The 13,421-nt window shown below is 29.3% G+C and overlaps 1 protein-coding gene across 1 annotated transcript in view; it reads left to right on the forward strand.

The window, feature by feature from the left end:
- Positions 1 to 13,421, forward strand: part of LOC129960181 (cadherin EGF LAG seven-pass G-type receptor 1-like) — a 152,116-nt gene that overhangs the window by 10,810 nt on the left and 127,885 nt on the right. The gene's annotated exons all lie outside the window — the stretch shown is intronic.

The raw sequence follows: 13,421 nt of genomic DNA on the forward strand, positions 1-13,421 counted from the left end.
ACGGTGTAGGGTATTTATATTCAGAAAATAGTGTACTTATTTTGCTTTAAAGGCTGAATTTTTTAGCTTATGGTGCTATACAATACCGATCTAATACATGTCACAAAAAAGAACAAACTTTTATTTTCTTAAATATTAAGCTTATATTTCCAGTTACAAAGTTTCATTAAATGAGATGGGCATTTGTATTAAATTATTTTGGTTTTTACGAGGGATGATAATAAAAAATTAAAGAATAATTTTTATACCTCCCCCATGTGTGAAATTGTCATCTAGTAAAATGTTTCTTTTACATTTATCAATGCAAACATAAAGTGTCACTGTCTACAAAATTTACAAATATATGCTTATTTCTAAACATAGGGGGAATTAACACATAGTAAAATGGTAACATTTATTTCAGAAACGTAAATTTATTCAACACAGATAAGCTGTCATTTGTAAATGTATCCACATCACTAGTCCATTGTTAATGTCAGTGAATTTCTTTACTTTTCGTTGTTTATTAGATAGATTGTGTTGAACTTTTTTTTTCTGCCGTAAAAAAATATTTGGCTTGATTGAAGCATTTATAAAAACAAGCTTCAAACTTTATTGTTCTTACTTTAAAAAAAATTTTTTTTCTCAAAATTATTTCTTTCATGAAAGTTTTTTTTTTTATCTAAAAATTATATTAGGTGACAGACTTCTGATTTTTTCTGAAATAATCCTTTTTGCTATAAAATATAAATTTATCATTTTAATTTGGTGTAGTTTTAAATAAAGATGCTTGCTAAAAGATTTAAAATATCTTTAACGATTCAGCAAAAGAATTTTATTTCCTATTAATGATTATATGCATATATATATATTAGGAGAGGGAGGGAGAGAGGGAGAGAGAGAGAGAGAGAGAGAGAGAGAGAGAGAGATGGACTTTATGGAAAATTAATTTGATTAGCTTCATTATTTAGTAAATGATTTTAGATTTTTGGTATAAAATGCTATCTGATATTCAAAGTAGTGATATATTTATTTAGATTGATATTTAATGCATATAATTGCTCTTTAAATCTCTTGTTTTCATTTTTCTGTTGGATAAATATTTTTCGACATATTTCTATTATGAATGGTTTTAACTTATTTTCTTTTTTTAGTTGTTTCAAAAATTAGGTTTATTTTTCTATTATTTCTTATTTTTTGATAATTAGATTTTTTGGAATTATAGTGATTTTTTTCAATTCAATACCAACTCTTTCTTGTATAATTTAAACAAAGGCCTTTTGAAGTATCAAAATAGCTGTTTGGCTTTCTACTGTAAAATATTTTAAAATTATTTATTATTCTGAGAAGAAATGCATTTAAAACTTTTTTATAATGAAAAATAAATTATCAAAATTTAAACTGTCACCTATTACCTTTTTACTATTTAGTTCTTTTACTATTATATCAAGAGTTATATGATTAAATTTATTATAATGTCTTTGAAGGGCCGTTCATTAATTGTCATATTTCTACTTAAAAGTCCAGTTTCTACACAATTCTCTAAATAGGCAATAAAATAATTGGTACTTTTTTTTTGAAAAGTATTAGTTTAAGCTGTAGATAATTTTTGTTCTTCTGTTTGTTATATATACGGTATATGCAAGAAAAAATTTCTCAACAGCAAGCATTTTTTGCTCAGTTAAAATGTTGTATACTGGGTGTCAGTCATTTGATTCCTACACTTTTGAAATGAATAAGCAGTCAGCTTATTCATTTAGACAATTAATAAATATCTTATTAATATATTTAAACAATTAATAAATATCTTTCGATAAAGATGAAGATATTTAAATAATGGGCACAGGTAATGAAAATTTAAATAACAATATACTATAGGTGTGTAGTAAATATTTCTTCATAAGTCCCAAATATTTTTTTTTACCTCCAAGATGTTGTGGTGTATAGAAATGTTTATATGTTCCTTTATTTTATTCAGTAATTTGGCTGGAATTTGTTTCCCTGCTTTTAAGTGCTAAAAATAAAAATTACAAATTTCAACTGAAAATGTAAATATATAATGCAAATGAAATCATTTTAGATGAAGTTAAAAAATATTGATCTATGAAGCATATCATATTTTACTTTTTCCAATGACAGGGCAAATTAACTAATGTTCGCAAATGAGTTTTGTTCCTTGTTCAAAGAATATACTAACCTAATTTCATCTCAGTATTCAGAGAAAAGAAATGAAATTCTAGATATAAAGGGGGGAAAAATATACAACTTTATAAAACAATTATATATTCTAAATATCATATAAGAAAATATGAATATACCACGAAATAATTTACTGAAATTGATTAAAATATGATAATATATATATTTAACATATATTAAATTAAAATATGAAAAAAATTGAATTTTCTTAACAGTTTCTATACAACATACAAATAAGATTTTTTTAAATACAATACTCTTCAACAATATTCTAAACTTCAAAATATATTTTAAAATGCTTATATGGTATATATATTAGAAAAATTCTAATCATGCAAACGAACAAAATAAAAAATGACTGCATTGTTTTATGCTATTAACAAAGCAATTTTAAATGCATTACGGAATTACCGTTGAAAGCACAAAGTACCGTTGAAATCAATATTTCTTAGCTAATGAAAACTACAAAATCCATTATTCTAATTCGAAAACGCGATATAGAATATGTATCAATCTTTTAATGTAAGAAATTTGTTTAGTCCAGAATAGGAATGTTCTGGCTGATATGATATTGCGCATCGGCATTCTGAATGATATACCAATGCCCAAAACTATTGAAGCTTGATTGAAGAGAATCATTTGGTAGTTGGCAGGCTAGCGTGAATTGACCCCTTGCTGATGAATTTGAGTTAAAGACGTTCCAATGAGCCAAGAGTCACTGTAAATAAAATACCTTGAATAATTTCTAGGAATTGAAAAATTTCCATTTCTTTGATGAATGTAAGGAAGTAAATGTTTTTTTTAATGTTTTTTAAACCATAAAAACATTAAATAAACATCCCCCCCCCTTTTAGATCATTAGGTTTGCCTCTTTTACATTGCGTGGTATTGACATTTGTCTGTCAGCTTTATAGCATAAGGATGAATGAAATTGCTTTAATGAGAGTTCGGAATATTGTCGTTTCCCATTAGCTTTCTCTTAATAAAAATAAAATAGTAATCTTAGTTTTTGATGACAGTCATTTTCTGAGATTCACATGAAGAGTTCTGTTTTTAGATAAAAATATAAATATGTATTTGTTTTTAATTAAAATATAATTTCTCATTTAACACAAATCTACTATTTTTCATTTCAAATGATTTAAAGTGTAGTTGCTACGTTTTAATTACATATTAAGAATTTTTAAAAATTATCATAATCTAACTAAGAGTAATAATAATTATGAAAACGTAATATCAGCTTCATTTTTAAATCAAAGACAAATTTTATGAAATATTCTAAAATTGTTTTCCATGCTCAAAAAGGAATATATAATTAATTAAATTCTCCCAGAGAAGGACTAATCAAAATACATATACTACGAACCTCAAAAGATATGAACAATATTTATAAACAAATAATTTCGTATTCTAACTTTCATTATAATATTATTTAGAAAACAATTTGTTCTTTAAAAAACTTTTATCAGTTTCACATAAAAATCACAAGGATGTTATTCATTATACTATAGCAAAACAAATATTCAGTATGAAGGCGTTTATTTAAATTTAATAAAAGTGAATATTTTATATTATGCTGTTACTAACGTTAATTAAGGCCAACTGATTATTTTGTCTGTCTTGCTTATTTGAATGAACTAAATTTTTTACCCTAAATTTTCTCTGCATAAATTTTCTGTTTGAAATTTTTTTATTGAGAAAAAAACGTGACAAGAAGTTCAATTAATCACTGAAAATCATTGTTCTTGAACCTCTTAAAACGAGGAAAGATGTTCTTTTTGGAAAACAGACTTTTCCAGGTATGCTCTGTTAATTTCATATTAAAGTTCGATGATTTTTGTAACTTTTTCACTTTAAGTACTGCCTATTTATAATTAAAAACATTTTTCCAAAAGAATTGTTAGTACTTAATTTCTTTTAAAATTATTCTCTGCAATTAATTTTTCATGTTAAATCTAAATATTTTGAATTCATTTTGAAAAAAAAAAAATGTTTTGAGCATTTTACTTTTTATTATTCTGAAATAGATGGAAATTGTTAATATTATAAAACAGTTTGGTAGCATTTTTAGTTAATAATTAATTGAAATTTTTATTGCACAATTTTGAAAGAATCAAAAAAATGTGTTAAGTAAAATGCAATAATTACTTCTTATTCTCAGCTATTCCAACCCATATTGTTAATCTTCAACATGTGTCAGATTCTTGGTATAACGTACAAATATTCATTGCAGTTAAATAAAAAATGGCAAATAGGAGAAAAAAATTATATATATTTTTTAAACTTCAGTCAAATATTCCTTTGATCTTCAGAAACTGAGAACCGAAACGTTCCCACCTCTGAAGGGGGAGCTTCCCTCCGTATTCTTCCCCTAAAAATCTGAAAAAGTCAAACCGTAAAACAAGTTATAACTATCATTGTTCGTAAACATTGGTAATTAATTATTTTACGCAATTATTACATTAGATTAAAATCTTATATCTGGCAGTTTTCCTGTAATAATATATTTTACATAAAAATGCCAGAAAGTCTTTCTATGATTTTTTTAATTATGTGCGTTAAATACAGATTTAATTGAACTGTAAAACCCAAAATGTGAAAATATAAATACTATTTAGTTAAATATCCGAAATGTTGCACTGCTTTATATATTTTTTTTTATCAGTGATGCTTCTAAAGGGTTAAAAGGATTATTAGCTTTAAAAAATTGTTCGCTTCATTTTGGAAGAGAAAACATATAAGGGAGTCTGAAATCGGATCTTTCTAAATACTAACGCAGAATCTACTATAAATGTGAAGTTTGGAACACAGTCTATTTAAATTAAAAATTCATAACGATTTTAAATATAAAAAAAACGTGTACATTGTACTTCCGTATAATTTTATTTATTTAAAAATACTATAGTTATTATTTTTTCTATTCAGATAATTTAAATAATTTTTTTTGTTATTTTTCTGATTATATAATATTACCTTTTCGGATGATGTAGGTTTCGGTTTGGTCTCATTAGTTCTTTCGGATATTAATACAATGTCAGTTATTTTTCCCATGTATTTGTTTAACAGACTTTATTGTATCTACATATAATTAGAGACTATTGTGGCTGTTTCTGGTCCTTTATTAGAGTATCTGAGCATCAACGATTTGAAAGCTAACTTCAATTTCCGGACCGATTGATTCAAACTGTGTCTCTACTATGGTGCACTTGGTGGATTGTTTAACGGGAATGTCGATGCTGTTGGAAGGAGATAACAACAGCATTCGCTAGTTTATTAAACTTTAATAAACTAGCACTTGCTAGTTTATTAAAACGGTTCATATTTCATTTCATTCAAATTTTTTTTCTTCATAATATTGTACAATGCAATGACGAGTCTATTTTTCTCGTTCGATGTCATTATAAGTCGAATTCTGGCTATTGAAGATCTCAATTATATCTTATAGGTATTTCGGCTGGACACATAAATGTACTGCCTACAATGTTTCCTTTCCATAATACCTTAAAATTGTGTCACAGGAATTAATTATCTGAAGGAACAAAAATGAAATTTTGGCAATCGCTAACAATATTACAATTCTATTGATCTTCAGAGACGTAAAAACTAACATTGACGAAAAGTTTACCCCTTTTTTTGTGAATGAGAATATCCCCTTCCCTTTGCATAATACCTCCAATAATTTTAAGATTCTTTATTAGTGTTCCTTTACCATGTAGTATCAAATCTGCTCCTGTTCATGTTTAAATGTCACATTGTGAAGAAACTGACCCTTTTAATTTACAAATTACTCAGTGGTTCGTTTCAAATACTCCCATATCTTGGAAAAATTATTGACGAAAATTTATGTAAAACAAATGTCCTGTTGCAAAAAAATATTTGGTGCATTCCTCTATCGCTTGCTTGAATAAAGTGTAATACAAGGTTACTGTTTCAAAGTGTTGTAACCATGTTTAAGATGTGTTTCTATGTTGATTGAATCTACTTTGTAGACTTTTTTAAAGAAAAATTCTACTTTGTAGACTTTTTTTAAAGAAAAATTCTACTTTGTAGCATGTTTTTCCATCTTTGTAGCGACTTTATCTTTCTCCCTTAGAATCAATAACTGGTGGGCCGACGTTAAAACTGCAGAGGAAAATAGTCATTTGTTTTGAAATGTCCATTTGGTCCATTATTATTATTGAAATGGGTCTTAGATTTGTTAAGTGTTCTTAGAAAGCAAGTGAAAGACTGATTCTTCAGGGTACGCAATTTCCCATAATTCAGAATTTCCATTGTTCTCTATTAAAATTTCGGTCAATCTAAGGTACAAGGTAGTGGATACGACAGTCAAAAAATCTTTTAATAGAATTATGGCATTGCAAAACATTGCATTTTCACTACTGTATAATCTGCCTTGCACTATTAAGTGCAAGAATTGCCGAGATCAAAGTTATAATTTTTAATACCGCAGTAATATGCATTATCGTCGAAGAAGATAATGCTATTATGCAACGAAGTCAGAACAATTACATTATTCTATATTATTTAGATAGAAGAAAAACTTTAATGACTACAGTATTTTTAAATAAAAGTTATTACTGTGAGATGCAATGTAAACGGTTTTTCACTTTTATAATAGTAATGAATTCTTAATTTAAAAAAAAACCTTTTTTACTTTTGCAGAACACTTTAGTTTTTGTATTTAGAAAACTTTGATTTTACATTTTCTTACGTGTTTTCTCTTCCAAAATGAAATGTACAGTTTTTTTGAAAGAAAAGCATTATAGGTTTTTAAAAGTATCAGTAATAAAGAAAAAAATTATTTTTCAAATATTTCGAATATTTGACTAAATAGTACTTATATTTTTATGTTTCGGGCTCTTAGGTACTTATATTCGGTACAATTCGGGCTCTTTGGTACTTATATTTTTATGTCTTCGGTACAAGGGTCTTTATTCAATTATATAATAGCATTATCTTCTTCGACGATAATGCATATTGCTACGGTATTAAAAATTATAATAAAGAATTTTATACTTTACTAGTATTTTTATGTAAAATATATTGTTACAGGAAAATTATGCCATATAGAAGTTTTAATCTAATGTAGTAATGTATAGAATAATTAATTACATTTACTTACGAAAAATCACAGTTGTAACTTGTTTTATAAGATTTATAAATCCGTTTTATGGATTGACATTTTCGAAATCTTTGTGGGAGAGGGGGGGGGTCTAAATTTTTCGTTTTTCAGCTTCTATAGGTCAAAGGAATATTTGATCAAAGTTTAAAAAGCATATTAATTATTTTTTCTACTTAGAATAAAACAGTTTGCTTTTCACATGGTTATGTGGTTTATAAATGCAGCTAGTCAAAAATAAAAATCGCCGATAATACAATGAGAGTTAAATTATTAGTATTTTATCCTTATAATATGATATATTACTTCATGTTTTTATATTAGTTAAGGTTGAAAAATTTTATCTGGAATAATTAGTAGAATTTCAAGTAATGAGCAATATTAAATTATGTAATAATTCAAGATTTCTTATAGACTAATCCAGGAGGATACTAATTATACACCAAAGTACACTGACACAAATATTTTAGAAATTAAGTTATGCATATATTTAAAAGATGCATTTGGTTATTTTCTATAGATATTAAATTTCATTGCACATACAAATCAATAATGGATCTAACGGAAATTTAAAACTATTTGTTCATACAAACCATGATCAAGTTAACAAACATACGATTATATAGTTATTAAAAAATTAAGAATTCAGGTAGGAATTTTACGTGAAGTAATATCCTTTTATTAAAATAGAATAAGGAGAAAAAATTCAATTATTTTAACAAATTACCATCTTTGTACCTGATACATTAAGAAATATTAGTTTCACTTCTATAACACGCTCCATATAGATTATGTAAACTTCAAACACTTTACCCTTTTTGGAAAATGTTCCAATGATTAGTACATCCGGAAAGAAAGTGATTCAAAGATAAAAAATATACTTAATATTTTAGACATAAGATGATGCGGTAATCATAGCATCGTTGGATCTTCTCTATGCAACACCTGGAAATCGTTCATTCGATTTGTTGAATAGTTCAACAAGGGTTTGAAGGTCATGGAAGATCGTATGGAACTACATAGATCGTATTAACTACATGCAAGATTGTATTAACTACAAGCAAGAATTCTTTTATCTGGAACGTAGCTTCTCACAAATGAGCTCGATAATCATCGCTATTCTGGCAACCATCTATATTTATGATTACACAATGGTTTAATGTTTTAAAGTCACTTTTCACAGAGTACTTCAAAGAGGTATATAAAAAAAAAGAACAGAATTTCTTCATTTCTCACAGTGTCTCCTTTCGTTCATGTAGGCTCGTCACCATCACAAGGATCAGTTTTGTCAAAGCTAATCAAGGGAAGGAGACCTTTTCTGTACGCCAAACTCTAGAGATAATGGATCACACTTTGGGTCTACTGAAATAGAATCAGTCAATTTATCCCTTATTTTTGGGGACAGAAGTGGTCTTTCGCTAGTGGTGAAGTGACATCAAGGCAAGAAATCAGAGGTAAAGAGAAGTGTACAATCAGAAACAAGCTAATGGATGAAATTGAACTGACCAAACGGAAGTTATCTTATTTTCACAAGGAGAATGATCTTCGCTACAGAAATTGGCTTCTCTGGATCTCAGATTGGTAGGAGCAGGGGCGGGACATTGTGGTTGCAAATTTTAGTTCTGAGAAATGAAGAACTAATGAATGGCTTAAAAGAATGCTTATTAAAAGTATTACTAATGAGAAATAAAGAAATATTGATTAATGTATTTTAATGCTAGGATTTGTGGTATAAGTTTCGAGTTCTTGTATTTCATAATTCTTTACATTATAAAGTTATTGAAAAAATGGTTTGCTTTGCATTTGATAAAATTTTTAATGTATGGAGCATTTAATACATTTCTGACATCTTCTTTTCTTATAAATGAACGTGCTTTGGATATTTGTCTGAGAAGTTTATTTTATCACCTGTCTATAGTTTGAAAGCTGGATTCGGCAACATAGGCCCAAATTGAGCTTGAAGGCCCCCTTTCACCATTGTCAGTGTTTAAATGGTTAAAGATTGTGGTGTCAGCGTTCTTCATATAATCGATTAATCTACAAAAAAAAAAAAAAGATAGTCACATGAACATTTAAAATTTTCAGACGCTAAATGCCATATTAAGAATCCTCTCTTTTGAAGATGCGATGATAGCACAAACGTCCCTTGTCTTAGCTATAATAATTTCCAAAACTTCCTTTATATGCACATATCTCCGCAATTACAGCCCAGTAAATTAGGAAGAAACAATAAAACAAAAGTAACGCATTCATTTGATAAATTTCCATATATCCTTAAGCTTGGATAACAACTTTAAATTCATTTCCTGAATGATATTTTGTTCACTACAACCAAGCAAAAGAACAAGAAAAAGTGCCGGCGTCCTGGCATAGGGGTAACGCGTCTTCCCCGTGATCTGGGCGTCCTGGGTTCGAGTCCCGGTTTGGGCAGGGCTGTTTTTCTGTTGTTCTGTCTGTGAGATGTGTTAATGTGCCCTCCTGTAAAAAGGGGTTGTGCAAGTGAATGAGTGATGCGTGAGTAGCGAAGTCGTACCCTTGGCGCTAGTTGGCGCTACTGAAAAAACAAGAGACGCTCCCCCACCTGCTTAAAATCGCTGTCTTCGTAACAGCGAGCTTGTCCACGGCAAGTACCATAAGAAACAACAAACAACAACACAAGAAAAAGTATCTTTTATTCTAGGTACCTTCATTCTTCAATATATAATCTTAGATTTCCTGAAGAGTTCTGAATTCATGACTATACATAGTTTTACAACAATAAAAAAAATATAAATCAAACCAAAATTCTGAAAGAGATTGATTTAAAAATTTATAATTAAAACGAACTTATATATATAAATCAAATAATCACATAAGTGTTAAATAAGATGCAGAGTTTTTATATACATATTTTTATATTAATTTGTATATGCTTAAAATATAATTAATTATTATATTAATTTGTACATGCTTAAAAATAATATATAAAATGTATTTATTTGAATAAAACGTTTATTACGCATTAACCACTTAACTGTTTTGCCCGAGTGCCATACGTGCATCGATTTATCGAATTTTGATAGTTGTAATCAAAAAATAAACCATTCATATGAATTATAATTTAATATTAAAATTACTTCGAATACATAGATAAGTCAAGCATTCAATGGATTTCCATTTGAATCAAAATAAGAAAATATTCCCAAAATAGAAGGTGTCATCTTATTAGATAATAAAGAAAATAAAACAGTTAAGGGGTTAAATTAAAATCGAGATTTTTGTAACAATTAGGTTTATAATTTAAAAGTTGTATAGGAATACAATGTTTTTATATTTTTCGCTCAGTAATTTAAATAAGATGAGCCTGCATTTTTGAGCATGTTATAGCAATTTTTAATAATATATATGTCAGGAAAAATGTATTTTTATAATGTAATTATCAGAAGTAAACATTTACAGGAATTTGACTTATAAAATTCTATTTTGTAAAGACATTGATTTACAAATTTTTGAACAGAAAAGAGGCGATTTGTTTTGCTCCTCAATTATTTTATTATGTCGGTATTTTCATTATTCCATAGACACTCAAATTCCCAATTATGATTCTGATGTCATGTCGAATTGCGATAGCTTTATTGAGACGGCCCTATATGCAAACATTTTATTTCACCAAGTGGTTATATAAAGTGATTTTTGTAGTTTTATCAGGGAGAAAAAATGGTACCTGCAATGTATCTGAAAAAGCAGTTTCAATTGATATCAATCAGGATACAAGAGAGGAAAACTGAATTGAATTGCACCTGCTATTCTGTAAACATCGCTAATTATTTAGATAATTCTCGATTATTTAACTTTTTACTTTTTATAACTATTTATTTCTTAAATTTTTGTTTGAGGTACAAAATTTAGATTTCTCTCTTGTCAAACCAATAGTAGCTTGTTACGGGAGTAACGAGAGTACCATCTCGCCTGCAAAAATAGGTGCATTCATTTTTTTAGTTAACTACTAGCAGAGTTAAAAAAAAATCGTACTAAAACACAATAAGATGTAATGAGATTCGCTAAGATTTGCAATGAAGCATCAATGAATTTACGTTAAAGATACAAAAAGCATACATTAAAACCGATTAAAAATCGTGTAAGCTTTTACTAAAACTTTAAATTCAGAATTAGTGAAGCAAAAAGATCGTACCATTTTCTTTAGGAACTCAGAAACATACAGCAAAATATTGCAGCAGAATATTGTTGAAGCTACGAAATCCCTTTTGGATGCATTGGATAAAATCCCAAAGGCGGTATACTTCAATCATGCAAAATTTTCAAAGAGAGTGAGTCTGTAGATGCTGTGTTGATCTACCGTCACCAGAAATATATCCAGATATAAAGAATATATCAAGCATTATTAAAAGAATTGGGACAAATTATTCAGTCTAGAATATGTGAATATTGATTAATATGTGATGTCATGGGGGTAAAAAAAACAGGTGAGAACCCTGTTGAATTTGATAAAGCGATTTCAGTCAGTAACAGAATTATATTAACGTCCAATTTATTATTAAAAATATAGTCCTAAATGAATTTTCAAATTGACATATAGTGGAATTAATTATGATCGCTTAAAAGTTTACGTAATTTTCTTCGTTGTTGCTTATCCCCCTTGGATTGAACTGCACTTCAAACCAAGTTCAAAAGATCAGGGAAGGAAGGCTGCAGTAGCTTCTGTGGGTAAAGACCCCTGATCACCCGAGGGCAGAAGTCTGACTTTTAACTCGTATGAGGATAACACTCACACATTCGCTTGCACAACCTCTTTTTACAGGGGGGGGGGGGCTCTTTCACACAGCTCACAAGGTAAAGAACAACCATGCCGGAAGCAAGACTCGAAAGCGGGATGCCCAGATCATGGGGAAGACGCGCTACTCCTAGGCCAAGGTGCCGGCAAAGTTTAGGCAATTCATCAGCTAAGACGAAATTAAAAAAAGGGACTGTTATGAACTGAGATAACTAATAATGCATACCAAAAGAAAATGCTCAAATGCGTGACATTACCGTAAAAGATCTTAATGTATTCAACTAGGATTGACAGATTGCATGCAAATAGCACAAATTTCATCTACAAATCTCTATTTAAATTTTTTAGGACTCGATCAGAAGCTGCGCAGCATTACAAAATTGGCTTCAGCGGGTCTAGGCATAAAAGCTCTGGTGGATAACTCGGAACGTCCTATGACGGATTTCAGGAATTCTATGTAAGGAAGATTTGAAGATTTGTCCTATAGAAACGAGCATAAATTCATCGCTGTCCTGTCTCATGGAGAAAAGTCACTGCTTCGTCTAAAATCACACTGCTCCGGTGGGTTTCATTTTGAAGCTCTCGCAGCCATAAACTCCACGCGAGAGTCACTTGCCGTCAGGAGAAGAGAAGTTTAGTTATATTAACGTCTCGTTTTTCTAAAACACGAGGGCTATTTCGGGATGAACCTCGTAATTTTGAACTGCGGCCTGATGATGAGGACGATACCTAACCTGGTACCTTCTTTTCCAAGCTTTCGCAACAGCGGGAGGAACATTTGACCCGATGGATTTAACATACACCAGACCCGCTTACACGGCTGTTCTTCGCTGGAATCGTATCTCGAACCCTCCGTTCCCGAAGCTGAGATCTTGTCACCAAGCCACCGTGGACCCCCCCCCCCCGGGAAAGGAGTAAAATGATTGACTGAAAACTAATCAGACCAATATTTCTTTAACGGCCTCTCATTAAAAGAAAAATCAGAAGAGATTGGGTTTCAACCACAGCGCCCTTTTTATACAGCGACTCCTATATTCATTGGCTAGCAACAGGAAAAGTCTTCCCTATTTATCAGAAGTTCAAGCTTTTTGAGATCCAATATCATACGCTGCGATATGGGTTAGTTAGTTATCATTTATTAGGCAGAGATACAAACATCATATATGCAGCTATAGGTTGGTTTCAGTTTCCCCTTGATTTACTTTGCGAGGAAATATAATGCGTTACGGTATTCTAGTGTGAAATCAAGTAAACATATACTAGGAAAGAGCTCACATATTAATACATATCTGCCTTTTTAACATGAAGTGACATGGATGAAACTCTTTAATAAGAAAACCGATAAATAGTTCC

The sequence above is a fragment of the Argiope bruennichi genome, chromosome X2 (assembly GCF_947563725.1).
Source record: "Argiope bruennichi chromosome X2, qqArgBrue1.1, whole genome shotgun sequence".
Lineage (NCBI taxonomy): Eukaryota > Metazoa > Arthropoda > Arachnida > Araneae > Araneidae > Argiope > Argiope bruennichi.